General features: G+C 40.7%; 1 long non-coding RNA gene, 4 other non-coding genes and 1 pseudogene across 6 annotated transcripts; all 6 read right to left on the bottom strand.

Moving 5' to 3' along the window:
• Positions 1-1770: 1770 nt before the first annotated feature.
• Positions 1771-26380, bottom strand: LOC121139244. Of its 2 annotated transcripts, XR_005876113.1 has the most exons (10): positions 25221-26380; positions 24713-24794; positions 23530-23608; positions 19351-23034; positions 17316-17395; positions 16584-16669; positions 13621-13710; positions 13183-13261; positions 8987-9154; positions 1771-8294 (listed from the first exon to the last, which is right to left on the bottom strand). It is a non-coding gene; the product is annotated as an uncharacterized LOC121139244 (long non-coding RNA). The 2 variants fall into 2 exon arrangements; XR_005876112.1 differs by having other exon boundaries at positions 24713-26380.
• On the bottom strand, positions 20767-20836 carry LOC121139600. Its single transcript, XR_005876511.1, has one exon. It is a non-coding gene; the product is annotated as a small nucleolar RNA SNORD113/SNORD114 family (small nucleolar RNA).
• Positions 21807-21877, bottom strand: LOC121139584. The gene has a single exon (XR_005876496.1). It is a non-coding gene; the product is annotated as a small nucleolar RNA SNORD113/SNORD114 family (small nucleolar RNA).
• LOC121139602 lies at positions 22666-22732 on the bottom strand (annotated as a pseudogene).
• On the bottom strand, positions 23115-23186 carry LOC121139577. The gene has a single exon (XR_005876490.1). It is a non-coding gene; the product is annotated as a small nucleolar RNA SNORD113/SNORD114 family (small nucleolar RNA).
• LOC121139604 lies at positions 24875-24947 on the bottom strand. Its single transcript, XR_005876514.1, has one exon. It is a non-coding gene; the product is annotated as a small nucleolar RNA SNORD113/SNORD114 family (small nucleolar RNA).
• Positions 26381-26487: the final 107 nt, after the last annotated feature.

Genomic DNA, 26487 nt, shown 5'->3' on the forward strand with positions numbered 1-26487 from the left:
CAGGTTGGGACTGATGTCACAGCGGGTGGGGCCTGAAGCACAGGTGAGGATTCACAAAGGAGTTCCCAGGCTGACCCTATGCAGAGGGGTCCGCTTAGTGGCAGTGGTGGGCAGGTAGCCAAGTACACACAAGCTCTGCAGAGCTGCCAAGAGGTAAGGGGGCTACAACAGGATGTTGAGATATCTAAGTGTGAAGGCACTCACTAGAACATTGTGAGGGATGGTTGACTCCAGAACAGAGAAGTAGAGGATGGTGTGTAGTGCTCTAGAGGGTATGGGTGGGCTAGGCTGCAAGTTCAGAACCAATGCCATTGGATGCTCAGCACAAGGGACCAAGGAAAGGGAAATATGGGATGAGGCTGAGTGGGAAGTCGTTGACCAGGGAGCATTGGAGGACAAGTCACTGGAATATCTTCTCCTTGCTTTGGGGAGTCCTCTGTTACAAGAAGGACATGTATGGTCCTCATCAGCATCCCTTGTGACAGGTAGGTGCATGGCACACATGCCACTGTGTGAGACCAAAGAAAGAGCCAACTCTAAATGACAGAGCCAGACTCTGAGAGAGTGTCATTTGCTCCCAGGGTGACTGGAGAGCAGAGCACCCCCACCTTCCTTTCCACAGCACCATATCCTGTACCCAGCATCCAGCTTGGTCCTGAACTGCTCCACCCAGTCTGGCTTTTCTTGCCTGGGCAGGCTCAGTCTCTCCCCTGCCCCTCCTCTTCTGTGCCCCCAGGTACCCCCGCCTTCCCTTGATAATCCACACTTGCACACGGTCATTGGCTTGAGCTATGTTTACATGCTGACCACGTGTTCCTTCAGAGTCCCAACTAGAGATTGCACTTGTCTAACCTGTGCTCAACACTCCCAGCTTTCAGCAGAGGAGGGAGAAACGGTACCACTCCACATAGGCAAGATCAGAAAGCGCGCAGGGGTATCACTGGAGGGCCACAGGGTCTAGAGTCTAGAAGCAGAAAGGAGGCCCCAAACCTGCCGTAGGGCCAAGCTTCAGAAGGCAAGGAGGGACATTCACATGTCCTCAAAAAGCAGGGCACAGGGCTTAAGAAAGGCAAGTGGAGAAACAGCGAGAGACCCCCATAGGACCCAGTCACTGGGGAAACGTGAACTGAGTAGCACCTGGCTCCCAGTCATCCCACACAGAAACCAGACAGATGGACTACACGTAACTAGGGGCACCCATGGTTTTGACGATGCTGAACTTTAAGCCCACATAGATTCTGGAAGCTGGCTGAGCACTTTCCAAATCAGCAGAGCAAAAGAAAATAAAAAATGTGGTTTTGGTTGTATAACAAAAGATAGCAGAAGGAAAGAGGACAAAAGAAACAAAGCGTCATTTTTAAAGCTCAAACATGACAATCAAGGGAAAAATGTAAATGGGTTTATACACCCTCAAAGAGAAAGGATTTTCAATTTGGGTCAAAAGCCTCAAATCCAAACTATATGTTGTCAATTTAAGACAGATTATAAATAAACTTGAAAAACTGCAAAGCCAAGAGATGGCCCAGAAAAATAGGAAGGCCTCAATTTTCCTGCATTCAACTCCGAGGCAGCCCACACAGCATGCATCTCAAACATCAGGCAATTTAGTCAGCAGCTGACAGCCAGAAGCCAGTCTCTTCCAAAGGCACCCTGGCTTGCCATACAGCAGTGGGTTCAATTTGCTTGTGCCGCTGATGAAACAGTTAATTGCAGAGGTTTTCCAAGAGTGTTGAGGGGGATTGACCCCTCCCACCCCGTACACTGTGAGAGAAATGTGCCCAGCACCCAGCCCTCAGGGACATGTCCACCTCCAATCAAAACAGGGTAGCTTTATCTTTGAGTTATTGGGCTGCTGGGTTCAAATAAAGGTTTTAACAGCCCTTGTAAAAAGTTATTTAATCACATTTTGCTTTTGTTTTTTGTTATAAACAAATGAAAATGGAAAAATAAAATGGCTAAAAACTGCTGAGAACCCTAATGTTGTAAATACACAAAGTAGATGACTATGGAGGTCACGGGGCAGGTTTGAAACAGCCCATCTCTGACTTTAATTTGAAACAATCAATTGTGTATTTAAGAGCAAAATGGAAAAGCATCATGGGGCATGAGAGACTGCTTTGGTGGGTTCCTGAGAGCAAGTCTCCAAATAACACGTAGCCTTCAATAGATGCTTCCAGAAGCAATTATATGAAAAGGGTCATGTAACTTTTGGAAGTGAAACAAAAGAAAACTGTAATTCTATGACTCCATGTCAGGTTGACGAAACCTGTTTAAGATGGAGGGACAATCCATGACGGGGGGGGGGGGGGCATGGCACCTATGAACATCGCGCCAGAAAACATAAGACATCAAAATACGGAGATCAATATTATAGAAACAGTTTTCCAAGCCTCTCAGTTGGAAGGACATCAGCTAGGCAAACACAATGAAACACAAAAAGACCAAATGATAGACAAACCTCAAACCCAGAACCAACATCATATTTAACAGAAACAGTATTGGGTTTTCCTACCCCAAGTACTAAGCAACATAATAGAAAAATATTGCAAACTCCCAGAATAAGATTAAATGTCTGGTTATTTATAAAATTCAAACCTTTTCTAAGGAAATTCAAAGGAAAAAATGAAAACTAACAAGATTAAATTTCTTTACATCAAAACCTATGTCCTATAAACCAGTATTACATCTTGCTTTAAATGCCAATGAAACATTTACAAAGTTGATTATATCATGCTTAAAAAGGCATCAAAATTTTGCCCAAAATAGAGTTTACGTGCACATTCTCTAGCTACAATAAAATATAATCACATTTGAACAGAAAGCATCACGGACAACACACAACCCAAATAAAGCAGACGTGAGTTTTAAAGGGAAATCTATTTTTCACATTTCATTTAGATAACCATTTAAGAACAAAAAGAAATCATAATTATAAGTATTCAAAGTTGCTGAGAAGACTACATATTGAAGCATATGACATGAAGTCAAAGTTGCAACGAGAGACAAATTCATATCATGAAATAGTTCAATCATCAAGGAAGAGCAACAGTTGGGGATACATAGACAGACTGAACGAGTTCGAGGGAAGCAGAAGGCCGGGACTTGTAAAGATAAAGGCAGGTATCAGTGAACATGCTCACACAAAATGTTGAATTGAGAAAGTTATTCCAAGAATGGACTTTTTGAAGAAAACAGTACAGACATTTGTTTAGATTATGTATTAAAGAGATAAAGTATGCATATATGAAATGAAGAGGAGCTATAATCATAGAAATATAAAATTCACTATAGCATAACATTATTTGCAACTCTATTCCAATAAAAAATTTTAAATCTCAGAATGGATTATCTCCAGGGAAAAGTAACACCTAAGCAGAATTGAGTGCTCACTGTGACAGACACATGATGACATACTTTATCTCTTTATCTTCTCAATGGTCCCTTTTAGGCTCTCATTTTAACCATTGACAAAGCAGGAAACTAAGCAAAGGAAGGAGACAGTGTTCCCAAGAGCTCCATGAGAAAGAATTTAAGCTCAATATATCTCAAAGCTTGACTACGGTGATATATCAGAAAAGAGGCAGAACTTTTAAAGATACAGAAAGTTAAAAGATTCCAGTCAATACAAAAGAAACAGAAAGCATCGTGAAAGACTTGACAGGAGGTTAATCTCAGCAAATTCAAGTTTTCCTGGAACTTTCCATTTAAATGTATTATATACATGGTACAGAATATAGAAAAAGATGCAGTGACACCTGATTCATTTTACAAAGCCGACGACGTGACTTTGACACTGGAAGCTGACAACAAACACATTGGAAAAAATCCCAAATTAAACACTTGCAAAGCAAATCTTATTAAAAAGACAACATACCACAGTCGAATAGAATTTGACCCCAAACATTATTGTCATTCATTATACTGACAGAGGGAAGCAACACAAACATCTCTCAAACATAAAAAAAAAGCATTTCAGAAAATTCTAAATCTACTTCTGAATCATACATGAACTAAGAATACTGCGATATAAAAAAGAAAGAAAAGTCTAGTCTGAAAAATTCTTTGTAATTGTACCCGACAGTGAAACAGAAGACAGATTTCCGTTACTAACAATTGTTTTAGAATTTGTAGCCAATGCAATAAGATAAGAAAAAGTCATCAGCAAGACAACATGGAAGAGATAAACTACAGAGCCTATGGAGAAACAAGAGGCTTTACCTAGAGATTTTAAATCATTCAATGAAAAGTTTGTAGAACAAACAAATCAATTCAATAAGACAGATAGAAACTAGGTATATATAAAAGTTTTCAACATTCCACTGACAAGGAGTTCAAAAATGTGAAGAGAAGGGGCCAGATTTGCAACAGAGGTAACAATTCATTCTTTGAAATAATCTTGCTGACAAATTGTGAATATGACAAATTTATAAATATAAATTTAAAACTGCAAGATAGCATGCAAAGAGTTATTTTTAGTGTTTATTTTTTGTCTGTTCATTTTTGTTTGCTTGTTTTTGTTTTTTGAGATAGGTTTTCCCTCTGCAGCCAGTCTGGCCTTGAACTCATAATCATTCTGCCTTTGTCTCCCAAGTGCTGGGATTACAGGCATGCACCACCATGCCCGGCTTTAATGAACATTACAAAATTACACAGAAAATGTACTGTGTTTTAAGCTTCTAGGTATTCCTAAAACCCACCTGAAAGAATAAACAAATGAGCCTAACAAGAAAAAATAAGAGAGAAAATGAAAGAAGATTATTGCCAGTGAACAATGATACACTGTAACATTAATACATGAAAACCAAGTCCAGCTGGCCTAAAATTTTAATAAGTCAAGGGAACTAGGGAAAGTCAACACAAGAAGTAAAAACTATAGAGGTACATATGGGGGGCTAGAGACATGGCTCAGTAAGTAAGAGCTCTTGCTTGTCTTGCAGAATGGTAGGTCACAAGCATCTCTAACTGTAGTTCCAGGCAAACCAATTTCCTTTCTGGTTACCATCAGTATTGCACACACATAGTGCACAGACACATGCAGCTGAGACACTCACGCATATGTTTAAAAATGATATGCAATGCAATAAATGTAGAAATTGGATATTTTTGCGATGATTTAATGGGTTAAATATTAAAATATAAAACATGAAATTACAGAAATTCTAGAAAAAAAACAGGTTGACTATTTATATGAGCTTTATTTGGGAAATAACTTTCTATCCAAAAATAAAATACAAATGAAGAAACTATAAGGAAAAAAAACCTAAGTAATATATTCCTACATAACCTAACAATTTCTATTTTAAGAGTTATTTTAGTATTTATGCCAGGGGGAGAGTGAGAGCTTTGTGTGTGTAGTGTGTGAGTGTGAGTGTGTGTGTGTGTGTGAATATGTGTGTGAGTGTGAGTGTGTGTGAGTGGGGGGGTGGGTACACACTCATGCGCATGTACAAGCTTCCATGTGCAGGTGAAATAAAAGCCAGAAGGGTATCAGATCCCCTTGCAGCTGGAGGTAGCCATGGTTGGATGGTTGTAAGCTGCCCAGGATGGATGCTGGGAACCAAACCCTGGTCCTCTATAAAAGAAGTGCAAGCTCCTAACTGCTGATCCATCTCTCCAGCCCCACAATTTTTAATAAAAGGCTCCATGAGCAAAATTGAATGGAAGATGAGAAAAAAGGCAGGGGGAGGAATGGGAGGAAAGGTTGGTAGCATATGGCAGTAATTTAAGAATAGAGGGAACACTTAGCAATATTGTAGAATCAGTCAAAGAGGTCCAATATACAATTGAGGTACTTGGGGGAGGGGAAATGGAGAGGGAAATTGGTTTATAAATCCAAATGGGTTTTTTTGGATCAAAAGAGTAAAAATGGATAATCAGAGATCCAGATCAACATAGGAACAATGACATTCTCAGACAAATAAATGCAAGATTGAAGAATGACAAGGGCTTAATGTGTCTCACAATAGGCCAGAAGACAAGGCTTTTGTATCTGTGATATTATTGGTAGGGTCTCTCTCTCTCATTTTATTATCCCTGGAGTTTCTAAGCTGTCTTCTTTGCCATTGTTCCCATTTCTGAGTCTATATGTCTCTGATAATCTGAGGGGAAAGTCCATAACATAGAATTTTATACTCAGCTGCTGAATTACCAGTGTCAGTGTGAACACTTTCCTATTCAAATCTGAAAGGTCTCCAAAAGTTATTTCCCATGAACCATTTCTCTTCAAACTCTAGAAAAACATAAGAGTAATCCCAAAACCAGATATCACAGTATCTATAAAAACCAGGGACAAAACTAGGGAAAGAAAAAAACCAAAGGAACCTGTCCCCAGGAGGAGATGGGAAAACCAAGGTAGTAGCAGTCTAAAGTTAGCTCATGAGAAACTAGGAAACCTGACTCCAAAATGAAATTTCAGCATGATATGCATGTCTTAAACAAACTGTGCTGGTATGTATTATCCTGAGCTACACTTAAAACAAGCCAAAACAAAACCAAAGGACCACTGAGAAAGACACACACACACACTCTCTCTCCCTCCCTTTTTCTCTCCGGAAGAAGGGAGGGGATGAACACTCAGGGCCGCATTGTCCAGTTTTGTGAGCATGCTCACACTCTTGGAGTATTAATCAAACCAACATTTCAAAATAATCTATAAGGACGGTAGCACAGGGATGTGTGTGCAGGGTGAAGACAGGGGCATATGTAAAAGACAGTTAAAGGCTTGTCTTCAACAATAGAACAATCAAAAACGATGCCTAAGCTCAAAAAAAAATGACGCACAGAAAGGAGGAAAATCAAGAAGCAGAAAACCAAGAGTGTTACTTAGCGTTATGGATGTAAATGTCAAGAGAATCAGTTAAATGGTTACAGGTATTGCAGAATATTCGGGTGGAGCCATGAGGGTGGGAGGACTGACGTCTCCCTGACAGTCTTGTAGCAGGATCTGGCTCTTAAAATTGATGTGTATGCATGAGCTTGACAAAAAAAAAAAAAAACACAAAAACTAAAGGAATCATGAAAAGTGCAAGGAGCTTGAGCTGGCAATTCAGATACAAATACCCCACAAAGAGGGCGGAAAAGTGTTCTGTGCTGCTGTGATAAAAGCTGTGGGGATGGAAATGGGGAAATGTCATGTTTTGACAAAGCGGCAAAGGTTAAAAACCCTGATAATTCCCAGAGCAGCAGGCACTTTCTCAAACTAATTCTGAACATGTAATGGGCAAAAAAAAAAGTTTGCAGATGGTAATTTGGCCACGTGCTCACGCCTCCTGACAGACTCACTCACTTGTGCAAAGAACAGCAAGACACTGGTCAGAACCTGTGAAGAGATAGCATGTGGAGAAGCCTGCAAACATACACCATCCAGCTTTGCATCTGTCTGCAGATGGACACACACAGACCAATTAAGTCACTTATAGTCACGGCTAGACTCCTATGTGACCAATAAAAAAACCAGAGATGGGAAATTGCTGAATGGCATGGGGCAGAGTTTAGGATATATAAGCAGATGAGGAAAAAATAGGAATGATGACCCAATTAAACACACACACACACTCTCTCTCTTTCCAGGAATAAAGCAAAAACCATACACTGTTAACCATATGTTGGCAGTGGTTATCTTTGAGTGGTGTGGCTATAAAACTTTTTTGTTCTGCCCTTCCCCTCCAAACACTTTCCATGTCTTTCCAATGAACAACAACTTGTTTCATTAATGAAAAAATATTATTTTTCAAATATGTGATTTCTTAGCTTAGTATCTTTTAGAGGAGAGCCCCACATGGCAGTCTTTAGTTCATAAAATACAACTGTCTAAAGCTGGAAACTAGCAATCCTTCTCCAGAGCTGGGATCACAGGTGCATACCATGACACCTGTCTTCTTTGCATCATTTTAAAAAGTACTGCAGGATGGGGAGCAGAGGTTATCTCAAGTCCCAGCTCAAGCTACCAGAGAGGAGCCTGCTATCTAGTCATCTGTGATGACCAGAGCTATGGAAATTGGGGATGCCCTCCACTCAGAGAAGCCACTGCCAAAGGGAGCTCATGCTGTCCAGGAGAAGCCATGGTGTCTGGCCTCCCTGCAGGCTGTGGAGTCACAGTTGGAAAGCCCTTCTTTCAGTGCTTACAATCTAAGCAGGCACTAGACCAACTCTGGCCTCGTCCCTGACACACAGCATTGAGAGTAACCAGAAAAAGCAGAGCTTACCCAGGAAGACTGGCTCTGGGTCCCTGGCGTTTGTCCACACAGGAAGCTGGATCACGCAACCACGCCTCCAAAGGTTCTGTGTTGGGGGACCTTCCAAGAAAAAGTGGGCAAGTCACAAAACAAAGTCCAGCAGACGATATTCTCAAACCTGACTGCTCAGTAGACCCAAAGGCACTATACACATCCTGAGAGAGGGGACTTCGGGAACAGAGTTGGGTCAGACCCAGGTCCTATCCTCCAGCCTGTTCTTACTGGTATGCAAGATGACTCCAAGATAGCTCAGGGAGTGGAGATAGGCAGTATAAGTGGGAATGGCGAGCTTTTGTGTACCTGGAGATTGGAGTAAGAGTAGAAGGAGAAATGTGGCGGGGAGGAGGATTTCCATGGAATACTCATTGCTGTAGGGCATGGGGCAGTTGGCAGAAAGATTAGCAAGTAGGTAGACCTCATCCAGGAATTGTGACCTTGTATATGTGGCTCCAAACGAAGGGAAGCTCAGGGGATGGAGGGATGCTTAGAACAAGGCCTGGGCAGGACTTGGTGCAGAAGAAGGAAGTATGAATGGAGATGAATAGCCCAAGACCCGTCAACTACACCCTGTACTCAGGGTTTGTCAGCTAGCTCACTTACTGCTACTGTTACCATTTACCATCTTTGAGCAGGGTCTTACACAGAATTGTGCCAGGAGGCTACTTTTTATACAACCTTGGTCTACATTGCCTTCTTTTAAGGCTTTAAGGATTCGAATGATCATCTGAAAGCCCACAGTGAGAATTACTAACCGTGACTTATGTCTGCAGAGTCTACGGCTTCTTATGTGACACTGCCCCGCCCACTTGGTGACCACATGGGTGCTTCCAGTAGGCTCTTCCAGCTGAGATTCGAGGGCCCAGCAGCTTGCTTGGATCCTGGGAGTACTATGGAAGAGCTGAGCTCCATGGCTCTCGTTGCTAGGGAAAGAGAGGGCTACTGTTAATGACAGGTGGGTGCCCAGTCAGTCTTCTCCAAGAGTCACAGAAAGGATGGTGTGGGGACTAGTGAGAGCCAGTGACCAAGCTTTGGGGTAAGGTGAGCTCTAAGGGTCAGAGTGGGGTACAGGGTGGCTCTGATTCTACACAACATAAAGAGAAGGGAACCCTGCTCCTGAGTTGTGACCTGTGTGTGCCATATCTTTGGAAAAATGCTCTCTGGGTCAGCTACTGGCAAGGAAGGTCTGTTCCAGATGCTTCTCTGGATAGTTTTCAGAATGGCCACTAAACCAGCTCTGCTATTCCAATGAGCAAATCATAAAATATGTTACAATACAAACAGGATGGCAGCTTCTAACAAGAGTGAGGCCCTGAGTTGAGACATTAGTGTCCAGACTGCAAACAAGATGACTTCCTCTGAAGGTGACTATGGAGAAAGGGGATACACCCCAGATGTGAAGACAGAGTTGTTTCCCTCTGCTCATGTGGACCTTTGCTTTCTTCTTAGAAGGGGTCACTGGTCTGTCAGAGTCGGCTGCACTCACCCCCTCCCCAGATACAGCGAAAGGGTGCAGTCTCACCAGACGCCTCCTCTCTCATTTCTGCCTCCTAAGTTGCTATAACACCCCGTTGTACCCCTGAGAAATGGCCCAGCTGGAGTAGCCCCATTTCCCTGTCAACCTGGCACCTGGCTGGCCATTTAGTCTGGCTCGACACAGCCAAGTTCTCAAGAAGAGGTTGAAAGAAGAAGGGCCCTAGGAGAAGCCGGAAGGCCTGCAATGGGAAGGCATCTAAGCAATGTTCCCACGTGGCCTCTCGGCACGACCATGTGGCTTTGCTGTGATCTGTGGGACATGACTCCTTCACATACACTTTCTAATGTGCTACATCCAGGTCTGATGAGCACCCACAGCCGAATAAACAGTAGCATGGTGTGCTGGCATATTAAATACGTGGATACACAGTGTCTAGAATGGTAGGATTTTTGGAGGGAGGGAGTGTGTACTATCCAGAGAGACACGTAGGGTGAGGTTAGTTGTGAAAGAACAGAACCAAGACTGTGAGGAAATAGCATGGAGTTCTCTGAGAAATCAAAGAAAAATTGTTTAATTCTTTTTTTTTTAAAGTCTGAGGTCTGACATGTGGTTTCAGGCTCCTCAGAGATCATCACAGGCAGGTTCATCACTAAATGAAGCCAGGAGCTCAAAAACACCCACGCAGCGGAGATGAAGGGACAGCTGATGGGGGGGGGGAGCACTGGGGTCGGCAGGGAGCTAGTCAGGGTCTCTGGCCACTGCCCATACCTGACTATGCTGAGAATGGGCTCTGGTAACGGGCGGGGGTGGCTTCTACATAATTGTAAAGGATGGTGGTGGGAGAATGTGTGAGTTTAAGGGAAAATAAAATATCATCAACTGGATCCAAAGCTAAGAGAAGTATGCAGGAGGGCCTGGAAGGATGGGAAAAAGGAAGCGTGCACCGGAGTCTAGGCTAGGTGACACCATTTTAATCTCCCTCAAAAGCTAAAGCAATGAGGGAGAATTATGAGGGAGAATTGATGTCACCATGGTGTCCCTGTTACATGTGGAAAAACTGAGGTGGAGCTAGGCAATCACCAGTCTCAGCTCAAGCCTCCGATTAAGGGGAGCAATGTTTTCCTTTTTAAAGCCCAAAGAAAAATGCGGAGTCCTTCTGGGAGCTTGGGACGCAGGCTGAAGGAGCTGGGCCAAGGAAGTCAGCCTGCTTCACCGCACCTAGAGGTGGAGACTTCCAGGTACAGACACAGGTGGGCCTTGAAAACCTGCAAAGCTGGGAAAGCACACCCCATAGTTGGGGCAGCACCTGCCCGTTCCCTGAAGTCTGCTAGGTAGAGCATGCCCACACAGCATGGAGTAGAAAATACACATGCCCACTGGCTCATTGCAGCACGCGTGCGTGCGCACACACACACACACACACACACACACACACACACACACACACACATGCATACGCACACGCATGTGTGTGCAGAAAAATGAAAGGAAGCCAACTTGTGTCTTAAGTTGAGTTCTGGGATGTCTCCAAGGACACACAAGGGTACTCCCTGGGTGAGGAAATCAAACACCAGGTCTCCTAATCATTCCCACCTTTGGAAGAGTAAGGCCTTGAGAGACACAGTTCACACTGGTCCCACCCTACACACCACCCCTCCCGGGCCAGAATTCCACACCCATCCACGCCGAAGCTCCTTGCTGACTAGGGGAGGATTGAGGGTTTTGCCAAAAAGCTTGAAAGATCTAGAGAGGGGACCAATCTCTTTCCAGTTCCATCAGAGAAGCAAAACCAAACCCCAGGGTTTTCAGCCTTGCAAAGCATCTCTGGGCTCAGTGACAGGGGGACTTGTTTCAGCCTTCACTCCCCCCCTTCTTTGGGAGGCAGACACAGCACATACATTCTCCCCAGTCAGACTCAGCTCTGGCCTGTGACCATGGGGTTTTAAATTTTGAAAGAGACCTTTTGTAAAATGTTCGGTTCCAAGCACTAGTCGGAATGCTCTCATCCTGTCTATACTTTGTGGGGGAGTGAGGTTTATTTAAGCAGGGACAAGAGTTCATGCCAGGCAATTTCAAGGATTGGGGTTACACATCTAACAAGGCACAGGCAAAGGCAGAGTGGAGTTAGAGGAGGAAGGCAGAGCCCCAGCAGTGAGCAGGGAATATCCGTGCCCAGGGGATATAGGATCTGAGTCTGGCACATACTCTGAACTCAATGGGCACACAGCTGTGTATTTTGCCCTTGTTAATCTTTACCTTTCCCAGAAATCTCCATGCTTGAGTTCTGTAGCAGGTTCTGTCCTGAGCAGAAGAGGCCAAGGGCCATCAAGTTCAAGTACCTCAGCCAGGGAATGCAGGGCCCTCTTAAGAGTGGTGCACACCCAAGCAGGTCATGTATGACCAAGGTGGTGTCTCTGAATATGTGTCCAAGTCAAGGGCAAGGAAGAGGGCAGAACATAAATGATGTGTCACCAGGGCAGGATGAGCAAGAAATCTCACTGTCAGTGGCAGTGGCCATGGTAAGGATGGTGGCGGTGATGGTGCTGGTATTGGTGACATAGTATTGTTATTGTGTTGGTGGTAATGGTGTTGTTGGTGTAGTGTTGTTACTGTGTTGGTGGTAATGGTGGTGTTGGTGGTGGTGGTGATTATACTAGTGATGATGATTGTGACGGTTATATTAGTACTACCACTGTTATTGTTGATAGTGGTGGTCATGGTGGTAGCAGGTGGTTGTGTTAACAATGGTAGTGATGGTGCTTCTGGAGTTGATGACATTGTGGGCAGTAGTGATGCTTAGGATGGTTATCGTGGTGGTGGTGATGGTCCTGGTCAAGGTGGTGATATGCTACTGTTGCTGGTAACGGTGATGGTCCTGATGGTAGTGTCAGTGGTAATACAAGTGTTACTGGAGGTTGCCCTGGTGGTAGGTAGTGATGGGAGCTGTAACGATGGTGATGATGTTAGTGATGATGGGATGGTTGTGATGATAATAATGACGGCGGTGGCTGTGATGATGGTGATGACGTCGGAAGTAGCCATGCTGATATGGTGGTAGTGATGCTATGGTGACAATGGTGGCGATGGGCAATGGTGCCAGTGACGATGGTGGTGGTGGTGGTGGTGGGTGGTGATGATGGTGGTGGGTGGTGATGAATATAATGCCAAAAGACACTAAGGTTATTTTGAAGTTACTGAATGCTCTAAGATTGACTGCTTTGCTTATCCAGAAAATTCTGGGCAACAAGGGAGAGCGTAACTGAGGTGTCCTCGATGTATGTACCACCCCTTAAAGCGAAGCTTTAGAGTCTAGCCTACAGTCCTCAGTGCTCAGCAAGCTGACACATTCAGGAGTTACACACTGCCACAGTCTGAGCTCTTTGCAGGGGGGTCTAGAGTGAGCTCAGATGGTAAACAATCAAGTTAGTCAAAATCTGAGGCTCAGGTGTGAAAAATTAGGAAGGTAGGGACTACCTGGGTTGGTCTGAAGCAGGACGGATGGTGTGAACTGTGATCAAATCCTCATGGGTGAACCATATCCAATATATCATCACTGAGGCCGAAGGAAGGATGCAGAATGGTCCAGGGCCAGGAACCACCATGGCAAGAAATGAAGAAGAGCTAGAGTCAGGCATATGGTGTTGCTAGACACATGCTAGTTCAAAATGAGGAGGGAGGGAGGTGGGACGGAGGGAAGGGAATAGAAGGGAAAGGAAAAGGAGGGAAGGGAAAGGGAGGGGAGGGGAAAGGAGGGAAGGGAAAGGGAGGGGAGGGAAAAGGACAGAAGGGAAAGGGAGGGGAGGGGAGGGAAAAGGAGGGAAGGGAAAGGGAGGGGAGGGAGGATGGAACCGTGGATGGTGGGTCACATAGAGTAAAAGTACCCCATATAGAATAAAAGCGTTGCCAACGTACTTTTTGAATCGTCTGTTCTCTGGTAGAAGGCCGTGTTATGCCTTTTCTTGGCAGGCTATTAGAACTTGGATCTCTCCAGTTGTGCAGGCTCTGAGAATATGGGTAACATAAGCATAGCTTTAGACAAACACAACTGAAACAGCACTTTTCTAATTTTATAATGGTGTCTTGTCCCTCCCAGGGGTAAAGCTACAGGAAAAGCATGAGGTATCACTAACTACGCTACCATAAGCTCCTGTGGAAGGCACGACTCCCTCAGGAAGGTATCACTGCCCTCCTGTAGCTGAGGTTTGACTGTGGGAAGGCGATTCGCATTAAGCTCCAAGTCCCATGATCAGAAACAAGAGGAATTTGGTTTGCTTGGAAAGGCAAGGGCATGCGCCCACTCAGCAGAGGCATAAAAACAAGCCTCAGTTATTTTTGATCTGCTGTTTTGGCAGAGTCAAGGGGAGCTTTCGGGAAGACCCAGGGCTTCCATTCCACCATGCCAAGCCAGAGTTACCCAAGGATGGGCCAGTGTCCCGAGCAGTCAGAACTGCCAGTATCCTGTCTCATTATCTAACATAGGAAGCCAGGCCCTGGCGAGAATCTGGTCTTGCAGGGAGGATGCCACAGACCATCTGACACATAGCACACTCTTCCAAAGAGGAGCTACCAGGCCATACTGGTTCCACAAAAGCACATGTATTTTTAGTCATTCTCTTATTCATTCAGCAATAATTTACTGGGCGCCTACCAGGCTCAAGGCTGGGCCGGAACTATGGATAGAGGGAAGAATTTGACCCAGTTCCCAGCCCTCAAGGCTCTTTAGTTTAGTACTGACATGTAAACAAACGCCCATGATAGAGAAATCAGGGAGCTCTGGCTCAAGTATTTACAACTGGTGTGGAGCTGGGCGTGGTCACTCTCCTTGGAACAGAGAAAGAGTAGCTGTGAGTTCATTCATTGCCTCATGCCCAGACAGCTGACTCAGTCATACATCAGCTAACTCACTTGTTCAGTCACTCATTCACTTCAACTTCACTTATTATTTAATTACATATTTGCTGACTAATTGGCTCCCAAATCAATTCTTTTATTCATTAACTATGGTATGTTCATTCATCTAGCCACTGGCCTTTTCATTCACTTACTCATTTATCATTTCTTTCAGTTACATGTTTATTATGTAGTTGTTATAGTCACTCTTTTCCTTTTATTGAGTCACTCAATTACATATCCTTGAGTAAGTCATTCATTCATTCATTCTTTTGGGTAAACAGTGACTTTTGCTTTCATTAATGGACTCACTGCTTCATTTATCCCTTCAGGAGAAATGAAGGTCTACTTGTCCATTCATTCATAAATCCATTGAGGAATTCATGGACTGGCTGGTCCACCCAAGACAGCACACTCAGTTCTTACTGCTGTGTTTGTCTTCCATTCATTCACTCACTGGCACCATCCCTCATCACTCACTCATTCCATGCTAGCCTGCTCACGAATGTATCCACTCACAGACTTCCCATGCACCCATTCACTCTTAAACTTAGTCACTAATGAGTGTAGATAATCTCCTCTCGGAACAACCCTTGATATTTTCATTCTTTCATTTTTCTTTCCCCTCAAGGAATCTTTCATTCACTTGTCATTATATTAGTTCATTCTTTTTGTTATCATTTATTCACCTACTGGGTCAGCAAACATTTCATGTGCTCCTGGCAGTGAGCTAAAATTGTGGAAGACCCCATAGTACAGTAATGCCACCTCTCATAAAGTGCACAAACCTTAGAACTGAGCAGAGAACTCTGCATTTCTGGACCACACATGTACTTTTGTCCTGTTCCACTGTGGGTGTGCTAGTGTTAATTAATATCACAGAGTCACTAACCCCATAGGATTGGGCTCTTGTATAAGCTCCATGTTTGACACAAGGTCTGACAAGGATGGAAGTCAATAGTGTTGGGCAGAAAATGATACTTTTATATTAATTATTTTAGCAGATACTAAGCATCAGAAAAATAAAGATCATGGAGCATTAGAACCTCCTAACAAACCTGCAAACACATACGCTCACTAGAATTTGTGTCTTAGACATGAAAAGTAATTCCCATGAGTGCCATGAAAGAATATTTTTAAAAAACCTTACTGGTACATATAAAGTATGCACTATGTTCTATAAAAAAACAGGAGAGAATAAAGTTCCTTTTGTAGATGTCAGCAGCTAAGAACTGTAGCAATAGTACTCATCACAAAACATTTTAATCACTAGCCCGTGATTGGTCCAGCTCCAATCTACTGTTTAAAAGATTGGATTACTAAATAAAGATAACAACATGTCTACAAACTCATCATCAAATTACAAAAAAAAAACCTTAAAAAGAACAAGTATTTAACGTGTTTTGGGCTCCCTTACACACAAAATCAGCATATTAAATTTTTTTGTTTAAATGGATTTAAAAGAAAAAAAGAGTTGACCATAGTTCTTAATTAATGGCAAAAGTTCTCATGGGAATAATCTCAATCTGGGTGTGAATTTTTCCTTATTAATTTAGTCATTCATTTTCAAAAAGAATGTCAAAAGAAAAGAATTTACAGCCAAGCAGATTGGGGAGTGGGATTGATTTTCTACAGTTCTCTATAGACTTGTTTAGCACAACACACTACATGACCCTACTTAAACAAATCTTCCTTTTATTATAGACTTCCAGGGTGGGTACCATGTGGACTTTGTACTTAGTTCTAATTTACTTTCTTAACAAGGCCACAGTCTTTGCCTGCAACTGGAGTGTACCTGTGATCTCTCTGTTCCAGAATGTACTCCAAGCTGACTGTGTGTATGTCTCATTTGTGCAAACAGGACCAACTGACTACAAGTATACGTGTGGTCTTCTTTGACAGTATGGCACCTAATGTCAGTTTTAAATAGACAGTGACCACCTGTAGCAAAATGAACATGCAGGAGCAGAAAGCCTGTTACTTACCCAGATCTATTCTGCTCTTGATCATACAGTCAATGTTGGACCCTTTGTCCTGAGGTAGTGATGAAAGGAGCCCATGTGCATCCATTCTACTGAGTACAAAGTGATATAGAGAAGCATGAGTTGGCCTCAGTGTCAGTCTTCACTTGGCAGTCATTCATTTAATTAACCTACGTCTATTTGCTTAACATTTTTTTCATAATGAATTAAATGCCAAGGAACCTTTAGCATTTCAAACTGAATGGACAAAGACATTTCAGAACTGAATTAATAATTCTTACTTTATAAGAGCTCATTTTCCTTCATCACAAATATATTTATCCACCGAGACATTTATTCAGTCTCTGTACAAAAATCAATGTCTGTGAGCCCTCACAAACTCCAATGGTGGAGCCTTAAGCTTTACTCGAGTCATTCTCACCACATCCCCCACTAATTCTTTCATGCGATGGACTTCAGAGGCTCATTGAAATCATGGTTTGTTCTCAGATGCCTTCCCATCACATCATCAGCCCATGCGCATGTAGGGTCATGCCTTTAATGTGAGCAAGCACACTGTAGGACAGCATGACTACACACCTAACTCCCTAAGGGGCAACCTCCATCCGTGAAGAGGTGCTCAGTTCACCTTTTGAAAATTAAGGAAAGATCCGCTTTGTTCTTGCCCTTCATTTGTACTAAATTGAATTAGTGGGGGTTTAGATAATGGCCCACACTAAAAAGTTCATTGCTTACAATTCATAATATTCTCTCTCCCCAAAGGGTGAAGGCAGATATCTTCGTGATTAGGAACAGATCAGCTGTGGTACAGTGTCCTGTAGAACAGAAAAGAAATTGCCTCTAGCTGTGTGTGTGTGTGAGAGGGAGTTATGTAAATACAGTTCACATATATAAAAAAATTAAAAAGTGTTAAATTCTCAGAGCATTAATACAATATTGAAAATTTTGAAATTTACAGAAAACTGGATAAATCACTATTATTCAAGAAATGCTGTTACTGTGTGCCATTTTTCCGTTTTAGCGTATTGATTTCTATCCTTAGTCATTTATTCTTGAAGATGATAAACTCAATATTTTTAAAGACAGTAGCAAAAATAATGTAGCCACAGGCACATTGCTCATTTCCAAGATGACACAGACTCTGTAGCCTTGTGATAACATTTAATGAGCCCTTAGTGGTCCTTCACTATAATGATGGGCTTTTATCTTATGGTAAAATGTGTTCTGAACTTACAATAAACCCAGGGTAATATTCTCACCTATCCATCAGTTGCTACTGACTGTTGGAAACACAGCAAAGGCTGTTGGTCCATTTATCATCCCTCACACATCCTATCAGGATTCTTCCTTTGACACAACAGCTAGGAGTTGGAGTTTCATTCTATTTGTTGACTCTGATGGTCTCATTTCAAGTCAATCTAAACATGAAATCCACATAGTTCAAAATCTTTCTACAGATTTTTCCCCCACAGAGAGACTAAGTTTCTATTGTGTTGGAAGTCCAGATATTCTTCATGGCCCACAACTCCTACACTACCAGCACCATCATCATGGGCTCAAGCTGGTCTTTGCATTCTTCATTCATGTTTACATGGTTTTATTAACCATGTAGGAATATCAAAAAGCTCACCACAAATAATCATGTAAGAATCGTCAAAACTTGTGACCCTGAGCAGCTCCAACAGCCCTCTGTGTAATTACTACCCAGAACAATACCTCTATTCTTAACCTCAATGTTGCATGCATGCACAGATCAGTGTAATAATGTTTTATATTAAGCCCATTTTTACAATTGAGTCAAAGTGTCTTCTAAATGATTCTAAGTCACACTTGAAAACTTTTTTATGTGTGAATGGCTTTTTTAAAAAATCAAGAAAATGATCTCAGCTGTCATTATTCACTGGGCCCTCCACACACATAACACATAGACACACCCACAGACCTGGCTCAGCACAAATGTCTTCTTTCAGGGATACAGAGAAGAGAAGATCATTGGCAAGAATGAGACCTCATTTGCATTGGTTTTGTATTCAATCTTTCATTAGTCAGTCATTTAGACAATGTGGGATGTCTTGTACAAACAAACAGTGTCAGCCGTGCCACAGACACAGACACTGTTGTTGCTCTTCTACCTAGGGCAAAGCAGTGTTTTCAGTACATAGAAATGTCTGCTTGGCTTACAAGATATTCTTATAGTTGAAAAAGGCTTATATCTACTCCTTGTTATCTATTTGATTAGTGACTCTTTCCTTCAACTACTTGTAGTATTAGCTTGAAAATGCATTTTAACAAAAGGAAAAAATGAAACCCTTATGATTTCCTGATCTCTATGTAACTTCAGGGGGGGTGTATTTCTTATATGGTGGACCACAACTCCAGACATGTACCCATTTGTATTTCAGATGACATAAAGAATCCCGATAAAGTCAGAAAGAACACTGGTCTCTTTTCATTGCTTCCCTGTTTGGTTATTAACTCACTAATTCACCATTGGCAACTTTTAAGTAGTATGGCTCACAGAAACGCAAGAGATTTGTGATTGAATAATTGCCCTTGCTATAATCCGTTATCAGCTCATTCTCAAAACACTGCTCAGCTTTTCATACACGTGTCTGACAGTGGAATGCCTCCTGCCCATTCCACATTAACAACTGGCCTGCACACGGCTTTCAGCCGATAATGATGACATAGAATAACATTATGGTATAAATATTATATTTGAATACATCTTTAAAAATGCACAAAATAAGAATTGTTGTTTAATACTTACCTTGGCCTCCGGGGGTGAATAAGTATCTCTCCTTCCATTCGCCTGTGTTAAGAGACAAAAAACAGAAGCCATGACAAAGAAAATGCTGTTTTTTTTGGTCTCCACTGAGCACTGTGTTTCAGCTTTTTTAAATCAATCATTGTTTAACAATCATTAATTGAGAGTGCAGTTATTTCATTTTCTATAGAAAGAAAAATGAATTATTTTGAACTGCCCTTTGGCCCAGAAGTAGAAAACTTCTATAATTTATATTGTTGATGTCAACATAGCCACAGAGGTGGAAGATGTGCCAGCACATACTTCAGAATCCACTAATGGCACTTTCGCTTCAGGATATATTTTAAATTTTGACATTGCATAATTGGTTTATTACTTCTCACACTGGCTCAATCATAAAGACTGGAATAAAAATGCATAAATGCAAACTATAAAATGTAATGTGTTCTAATTCCTGACACTTATCAAGAGGATAATTTAGAGCAAAGAATTCACTGCTAACCTCTGGGGATGGATCTGAGAATTCCACATGTGTGTTCATCCATGAGTCCCACACCACAATGGCCTGTGTTTCTCTGTTCATCTCCTATCTGTTAGGTAAGCCATCATCTCATTACCAATGCCATCTCTATGAATTGCACAAGATGGAGAAGAACCCTTCTACCCATAACTTCCATAAGGAGGTACTGCAACACTTGCGTGACTATTTTGTCAATTACCTTCCATGCTTCCTGTCTGCTTTATCATTAGACTACTTTGCATTAATCCCTACTGGCCACTGGCATAATGTTGGCCACTGTTGAGTATATCACACACTTTGTAATAATACAGTGATTATCTTAAGCAAACTACCAAAACCAGGAAAATAATATTGGCTTCAGCTCACATGCAGCATGAACATCTTCTCAGGGAAGTACAGAGCTCTTGACCATGGGGGATGCTCCCATCATGTCACATAGTTCCTTCCCTCTGAGACATACAGCACACAGAATATGACAAAATTAAGATATCCTCACTATTCATCCTTGTTTGCAACTTATTGACTCAATCAATACTTGGAGTCATTTATTTTTTAAGAAGATAAATAATTTCAAACTAGCTACTGCAATAATTTGAATACTCTCTTAATCATACTATCTATATATTATTAGCCACAGAGGTAAGGGTAGTGACTCTCTCTTTGAATTTTGCTAATTTCATAGTATATTAACAATTCCCCAAACTTAACATGTAGTTTTAGGATTAGACAATACCTAACTATATTCATTGTTTTTGTTTATATATGTACATATTCATACCCACATTGACCAATCATGAAAATATATACATATAAAGACCACAAAGACCTACATTGCATATTCCTACTATCTAGATATATAACCATTTCAAACACAGACAATGGGCTATGGAACCTTTGTAATGGACCTCAGAATGCATAAATGCATTCAACACACTAACTCATATTTTACCAGAAGTCAACATTGATCCAAGGTTGACCATCTATTTCATTGATTTATACCTTGCCCATTGATAAATGTTAAGTTCTGTGATTCATAAATGACAAGAACATATGTGACATTCCTAATCGGTATTGAGAAAATTCATATATTAATAGTAATTTATTCAGGTATTCATGAATGTATAATAAATAGAATACTTAATATCCATCCCTGATCAATCAGTGGGATACAGTTGGTCATCACTAATCATGTACTTTTAAATAATGTATTGAATGCTCTCTTGTGGGGAGGGTAGTATCAAGATAGAGTTTTTCTGTGTAGGTCTGTCTGTCTTAGAATTGACTTTATAGACCAGGCTGGCCTTGAACTCAAAAACCCACTAGTCTCTGCCTCTGGAATGCTGGTGTTAAAGGCATGTGCCACTACAATTGTATTTTCTTAAGCAAGTCATTCAAAACAAGCTCACACTGGAGTCTCACTCATGATGGCTCACATTCCTCAGTGCAGTGCAGACAGTGCCTCCTGTTATGGAAGATGCTCCAATCACACAGTATGTCTGTTCTGGGGACTACTGAACAGAGAAAATAACAAAATTAACTGTTTTTTTTAACTTTCCTAGTAATGACCTGTAGTTTTCACCTTCCATTGGCCATTTGGGCAACCATTTTAGCAACACATTTAATCTCTTTCTCTGAAAAAGATGAAATTTTCAAACTTGCTCTGAATGTGGGCATTGTCTGTAATTTTTTATTGTTAATGTTATCATTAGTTAAAAATATTTTTAAAGGTGGCATCATGTATTCTGATCTATTTCTTGGAACTAATATTTGAGAATCAGTCAATGATTTTTATTTCTACTTATTTATAGGACTGGTTTACTCTCACACTGATACAATTATAAAAACAGAATGAAATTTATAACGTCAGAGAAAATGAATATATTCTACAGTCCTAAAGGAAGCACTTGAATTGAAGGGAATAGATTATTTTTCTCCTTTAGTAGATCTCAGGGTTCCAGAAATATAGTCATCTGTGTGACTCATGTGCCACCAGTGATCATTATCAATCATGATTGCTTCTTTCTTTTTGCAATCACTACTCCTTTATTGTTTGTGAATTAGTTCAATAATAAATTAATAATAATAATAATTGAGTATCTATTATTCAAACAACCCTATAAAATCTTTCTCCTTCCTAATCTGTGTGGAATTGTTCTAAGCTTAATTACTTATCTTCAGTGTTTCATAAGTAGGTGACAACTTCCATTCACTTCTGATGCTCTGGCTGGTATGAACTGGCTATCCTTGGTGCTTTTTCAGGCACACATTGAGTTCTACTAAGCAAATCACCAAACCTGAAGAAAGAATCCTGGCCGTTACTCACAGCAGTCTGCCCAGCTACACCTATGACGTCATCAGAGCTCTCAGCCATAGAGGTATCCTCAAGTCAGCAAAGTTGTGAGGAATGCAAAGCAGAAGAGGGAAAGACAAAATTAAGATGCTGTTTTTCACTGTTGACCTTAACCTACTCAGTCTTAGGTAATCAGTTATAAGAGAAGGATATCTATTTAATTAGCACTTAATTAAATAATGGCAAGCCTAACAATCATTTGGGCATACATAAAGTTATGCTTTATATTGTAACTTTCACCACTTTCTCAAGAAGATGTGTAGGATTCCTATTTGATCTAAAAAGTATTTCTTATTTATCATGTATTTTATAATTGGACCATACTTACTTATTTTTATTTGTATATTTATTGATTCTTACACTGATCCAGTTGTAAGAACATCAGGAAATGCATATTCATAAGGCTAGAAGTCAACCCCACCTCTACTGTTGACAACTAAACTTTATGATGAACCTCAGAGGCACAGTCATTATGTATATAACTCATATATGCCATCATTGTCATCATCAATTCAAGACTGGTTCTGTTTTTCTTCATTCATTTTATCATGGTAAACATAAATGTGTCTCCTTCAAAAAGTACCCTCATTTTAACACAGAAGCATAATCTGATATACTATTTTATACTAATTCCATGTATGTTCTTTATTACATTTGAGCTAGTGTGAATGTATTTCACATCTTAGTAACACAGTGACTAACCTTCCACAAACCATCAAAGCCATGACAATAACGTTGACCAGATATCAAACCATCCCAAGCAAATGATGATCAGGAAGCCATTGAAGATGAACAGATGCCCTTGGAAGAGTTCATTCTACGGAACACAAAGCAAAGCAGAGGACAAAACAATGACAATGCTGCCATCAATCTTTATGTAGCCATGTACCTTCTGTGTTGAATCTTGGTGTTTCAGACACATAGTCATCATGTATGATTCAAATGCCACCGGTGGTCATCATCAAGCCAAGATTAGTTCTCCTTTTCTCTAATTATTTCTACTTTGCCTACTAATTACTTAATTATAAACCCTATGATCAGTAACCCCCACTCACACAAAAAAATAAATCTAGGAGTCTGATTATTCCTAATCTGTACATAGATTCTCTCTAATATATACATATATCAAAAATACACACTAGTTATCATATTTGCATTAAGAATGAACAATTTTATGCAGTCCCCATATCTGCCTTTGGTATTTAGATGGTCATTACTAACACTACATTAAACTATCACTAATTACATTATACCCTGTTTAAGCACTATATTAAATCATGCAAACCAACACACTGAGATTGCTGTAACTCACACTGGTCTTGTTCTCCTCCTCAGCAGGGTGCAAATGGAGCCCTTGACCCTTAGTGGATCCTCTAATTACATGGTCCATCCTGAGGGAAAGGGAGGGCAAAATAGGATAATGAGAACTTACAGAGAAGGCAGCAGAGGTGAAAACACTGGAATTCACACCTGTCCTAGGCTCTGTACTAAGGAGCGAGCCAGTACTACTGGTCATGGAAAAACGTGCCAGTCATTCAAGAGTATCCACTCTGAGAAGTGGGGCTTTTTGTTACAAAGCCACATCTTACACTTTGTATTCTATGATTATCTATCATCTGAGCCATTCATGCAAGCCACCATAATTTTAAAATATTTAAACTATTGTCTTATAAAATGAATATCTTTCAACTTACAGTAGATATTATCTGTTATTGACAATATGTCCACTGTACACAAATCAGTTGTATGATACTCTTTGGATTACATATTTTCAATGTACTATGGTGTTTTTGTTTTGTATTTTTTGGGGGCCTCGACTCTCGTGTTTGTAACTAAATAATGTTTCACCCACTTATCTTCACTGTTTTCTCTATTTATTGGATATTCAAGGACTTAAAAGAATTGTCGCAAAGAGATGAATACAGAGAGCACATGGGCTGCAGGATGGACCCAGAGACAGGTATATATACATTATCCTAGACTCGTACTACCTGTGTTCATCATCAATCCAGCCTGACTCTAGTTACCTCTACTCACTCCCTTTTTGACTCTAGATTGAATCATTAACTCACTAGTAAAAATGGAAGCTTTACTATTCCTCCAAGTCACTCCTCTATAAAGAATGAGTTCACTTCAGCCTGTCTCCTTCAATGAGGAGCCTTGGTTTATGAAGAAAGGCCAATTCAATGTCCTCATTGGCAATCCTTGGTTTAACGCAACCATAGTTAAAACTTGATTTTCATTGAATATATTGATTTGTGTTTATGAGTGTACAGGCTAAGGACACGTGCATGGAGGTCAGAGTTGAACATTTGGGAATCTGTTCTCTTTCCACCATATGGGTACTGGGGCACAAACTTAGGTCAACAGATTTTGTAGAAAGTGCCTTCATCCACTGAACCATCTCACTAACCCCATATTAGATACTTCTCAACAATGAAGCAAGTAACGGTCAACAGACCACATAAAACACAAGGACATTAACTACTACTCACATTGGCCCAAGTGCAATGCAGGGATACAAATGTTGTACTGGTGACCACAAATAATGCAGAAGCCATGTCAGGAGTACCCATTCTGAGGAGTAAAGAAGAGAGCACAAGATAAAAAATGGCACTCTCCTTCAAGGATCCTTGCTTATCTACTTATCTTTCATGTTGGACCTTAGAGTTTCAGACAGGTATCATTTGTCATCTTTGTCATACCTTGGTAACTGTCATCATTGGTCCAAGAAAAGGTTTGTTCTCAACTCTTCTCTAGCAATCTCTATGATACACAGACATCCCACAACAGCACAGCTCTCTGACATATTTATGCTCATATAAACATATACACATATGCTGTTAACCATGCTCAGACATCATATATGCTTAGTATACAAGCCAACTTCATGCCAAGTGGCAATGTGAAAATCGACCTGTAGGATCATATTTCATGCTTTGTGAAAATAAACTGATGCCTACCAAAACACAGACAAGACCTATGGGTGTCACACAAACTTACCTTGATTCACTTAATAAACACAGAGGATTCTGCTGCCAGCTTACACAAGCCCATTGAGAGGGAGCAAACAAAAAGAGGATAAATGATTTTTACAAGCAGATAACAACTGTGGTTTTCAACGTTGATTTAGAGAGTGATCTATCTAATCTGTAACTAAGTAATATAATTTATGTATTAATAAAACAAGCAAATTTAATTATGTCCAAAGGCTAAGAATAAAAACTGTGGCTGTAAGGTATTCTGCATATACTGTTCTTAATGAGAGAAGAAGGAGTAAGGGATGGCTCCATATAAAAGTAGACTCAGGCATTCTCAACATGCATGGGTATAGGGTCGTAGGGAGTCACGATTAATGTTACAGTCCATGTGGATGTGTAGGTGTCTCTTGGACAGAGGGCACTTTTCCCTGTAGTTTCACACAGTAGCGGATGTGTTGGTTCATAAGAGCTTTGTTTTGATTTTGAGCAGCATGAGCTGTTTGTGGAATGTGTGCTGTAAAAAGTGTCTCTTGGTAGTTTTTGTTTTGCTTTGTCAACTTGTATGATTGACACTCAACAGGTTAAGGCAATATGCGACTTGAAATTTAGAAGAGCCCAATGATCAATAATGAATTACAATACTAATGCAAAACATAAATATAAAAATATACTAAGGATAGAAATAATTCATTTACTGTTTGGGACTTTGGATGTCTTATGTTGGGAAATGCCAATATAATACTATTGTCCTTTTATGCAAATGACTAGCTATACACTACTATTATGATGGGATACTTTACAAGTAGTGGGTAAAAACACAATGACAAATCCTATTTATGCACTAAGAAGACTTACTTTAAACAAAAAAACACAGATATAAATATAAGCCTGTGAATAAATGACAGACAGAAAAATAAGAAGAGGATATGACCACTGACATGGGAATTATTAAAACTTATAACTGAAAGAGTAAAATGGTGACAATAGTTTGGCAATTTCTAGAAAAGGGTGGATAAGAAAGTTGAGGTGAGTATTTGTAAAACTGCAATGAGAAAGGTAGAAAAAAATGTGGTATATTGCTGCAATTGGAACCAATGTGGCTACAAGAGATGTAGCGATTTTCTAAAACAAAAAAGAGAAAAAAAAAGAGAATATGGAAAAAAATGGCACAGTCAAAGACATGAAAACTAGATTTTAATGTTATATGACTTGTAATTTACTAGAAAAAGATAGTAATCTAACAGAGAGGATAACATTAATAAGCAATACAAAAGACTAAAAAGCTAAGT

The sequence above is a fragment of the Mesocricetus auratus genome, unplaced genomic scaffold (assembly GCF_017639785.1).
Source record: "Mesocricetus auratus isolate SY011 unplaced genomic scaffold, BCM_Maur_2.0 Super-Scaffold_15014, whole genome shotgun sequence".
In the NCBI taxonomy this organism is placed as follows: Eukaryota; Metazoa; Chordata; class Mammalia; order Rodentia; family Cricetidae; genus Mesocricetus; species Mesocricetus auratus.